This window comes from Neophocaena asiaeorientalis, unplaced genomic scaffold, assembly GCF_003031525.2.
Source record: "Neophocaena asiaeorientalis asiaeorientalis breed wild unplaced genomic scaffold, Neophocaena_asiaeorientalis_V1.1 scaffold5, whole genome shotgun sequence".
Taxonomy (NCBI): Eukaryota; Metazoa; Chordata; class Mammalia; order Artiodactyla; family Phocoenidae; genus Neophocaena; species Neophocaena asiaeorientalis.
This window is the reverse complement of record NW_020174698.1, coordinates 1016304-1018747: the sequence shown is the minus strand read 5'-3', so window position 1 is coordinate 1018747 and position 2444 is coordinate 1016304. Positions and strand designations below refer to the sequence as shown.

The window sequence follows — 2444 nt, the reverse complement described above, 5'->3', positions numbered from 1 at the left end:
GTTCAATCCCTGGTCAGGGAAGAGATCCCACATGCTATGCCTCGACTAAGAGTTTGCATGCCACAACTAAGGAGCGTACTGGCCGCAACCAAGACCCGGTGCAACCAAAAATTTTTTTTTAAATAAAAAAATAAAGTTCATCAACAGCTCATTTACTGCCTCTGTTTCACTGGGATTCTTTATTTCAAACATGGACAGTTCTTTACTCTTTGTAGTCTAGGTTTATTCTGATTTTTAGTTTCTGAAATACTAAGCTTTAGACTATGAGGAAGTTAATTTCAGTACATCTGACCTCTTCTGGGGAGATGTCTTTAGTCCATTTAAGGTAGTTGGGGCAAACTCCACTGGAGCACAGCACTTTAATAAGGCCCATACCCTGGTAATTCTATTTCCATTATTTCTAGGATATTCACTAGGATATTGCCTTTCTCAAATTGGAAGGCTGTTAGAAAAAAAGCGTCAGGGAATAACTAGTGTGGCTAGGGTCATGTGTAGCTCCAGAATGAGACTATATCTAGATCAGAGGACTAGGAAAGGCTTGGCCTTGGTTTTAAACCCAGGCCTGTGGAGTGAGGGGTAGAGAGAGCAGACGTCAGCTATTACAAGTGAGGGAGCAAGGAGCAGATAGGATTAATAGCCATGGCAGAGACTTTAAAGTCTCTACCTGTAGACTGAAAGGAATTACCCAGTCTAACCTGTTTTTGTGTGAATTCCATCACATTATTCCCATCAGCATTTCCTGGGACCTGAGCTCTGTAACACTGATACTTTGTTCAGTACTCAAGTGTCATAGTCACACAAGGGAGACTTTTTACCAATAGTCCTGCCACCCAGCATGAAAGGGATTAGATAAGATAGTTGGTCGCAATAATTGGAAAATGAAAGCATTCCATATTTATTCCCAAATGAGCCGAGATATCTTTATCACACCACTTATGGTCCTTTATAACCAAATGCAGAAAATATAGTTTTGTCAAACGTGTGTGTGAACCTGATGCTGACTGCCTCACTTCCGAGTATAGGGGTTGCTCTGTTGAACAGAGTCCATATCGAGTCAAAGCATGCAGTTTCAGTGAAGAGCCCTGAAAGTGTTGCTCACTTCTAGTCCTTCTGGTTATTACAAATTTCTAGGGGAAAAAAGAGAAACTCTGAAATGTGGTTTTCCTCTCTTACAAATGTTCTCTTCTGTGTCCTCTGCAAATCCATCTTTGCTGTGCTGCTAGTGTAAAGGGAAGGGTTTCAGATTTTTTTTTTTTTTTGCCTTTTTAGGAAGAAGTTGGTGTTTTCTTTTTACATGAACATTTAGTCAAACTTGCAGAGGAAACATTTTTATTAACTGTCCCCAAAAGTTTGTTGGATACTCTAAATCCCTATTAATTTTACTTGGGCTGTCTATCATTCATCAATCATTTCTCTGCTCATTTATTATCCTTCCTATGTACCTTTAAATTTAGATTGGTTTAATGGGAATACGATATGAATTTCCCTGAAAAGAAGGCACTTACTATCATCAATGAACATTACTAGCTCCTCATTTACTAGTGGCCCTGACTCATTCTAAGCATACGTCATACTCAAGAAAGGGGAAATGAACTAATGAAAAAAAACCCCAAAAAACCCCATTGTATTAAGCAATGCATTTCCAATGGCATTTTACTTTTTGTATTCAATAGTTATTTATCAAATTTAATTACAAGTTCATATAGCTTTGATTAACAATACTAGTCATCATACTAGTACTGACAATAAATGAATGATAACTAGTCTTAGAAAGAGACAATCCCCCAAACCATATGGTTATAGGATACGTTTTTAATTAAAAATTTAATTTACATGCATATTTTTCTTATGGTGATATATGATAAGGAAATAAATAAAATAATTCCAAGCATAAAAATATATTACATTAGAATAAGATTCAGAGGAGAATAGAATGGAATTAGGAGTTCAAGGAGAAAAAGAAATGATAAAATTTCTAACAATTAAAGATGAATCTTCAAGCATTTTTAAAAATTGATAATAGTGATAGGCAGGCTCTATAAAGTGGCCCCCAGTGATCCCTGCTTGCTGGTTTTTTTTTTTTTTTTTTTTCTTTTTTTTCAGCTGTACTACTCGTGGGATGTTAGTTCCCTGACCAGGGATTGAACCTGGGCCCTCAGCAGTGAGAGCACAGAGTCCTAACCACTGGACCACCAGGGAATTCCCTGCCTGCTGGTATTTATACCCTTGTGTAATCCCATCCCTTTGAGAATGTATTGACCTAATGACTTACTGCTAACAAAGAGAATATACAGCAAAAGTGATGGGATGCAGCTTCCAACATTAGAAAAAGACTGTGGTGACCAAAAGACTGTGATTTCTCTTCCAAAAGAGGATCTTGCTCATCCTCTTTTGTTCCCTCTCTCCCTCTCTCACCTGTTCTGAGGGAAGCCAGTTGTCATGTT

At 37.7% G+C, this 2444-nt stretch overlaps 1 non-coding gene across 1 annotated transcript; it reads right to left on the bottom strand.

Moving 5' to 3' along the window:
* Positions 1-2126: 2126 nt before the first annotated feature.
* Positions 2127-2199, bottom strand: TRNAE-CUC (transfer RNA glutamic acid (anticodon CUC)). The gene has a single exon. It is a non-coding gene; the product is annotated as a tRNA-Glu (tRNA).
* Between the last annotated feature and the right edge of the window lie 245 nt (positions 2200-2444).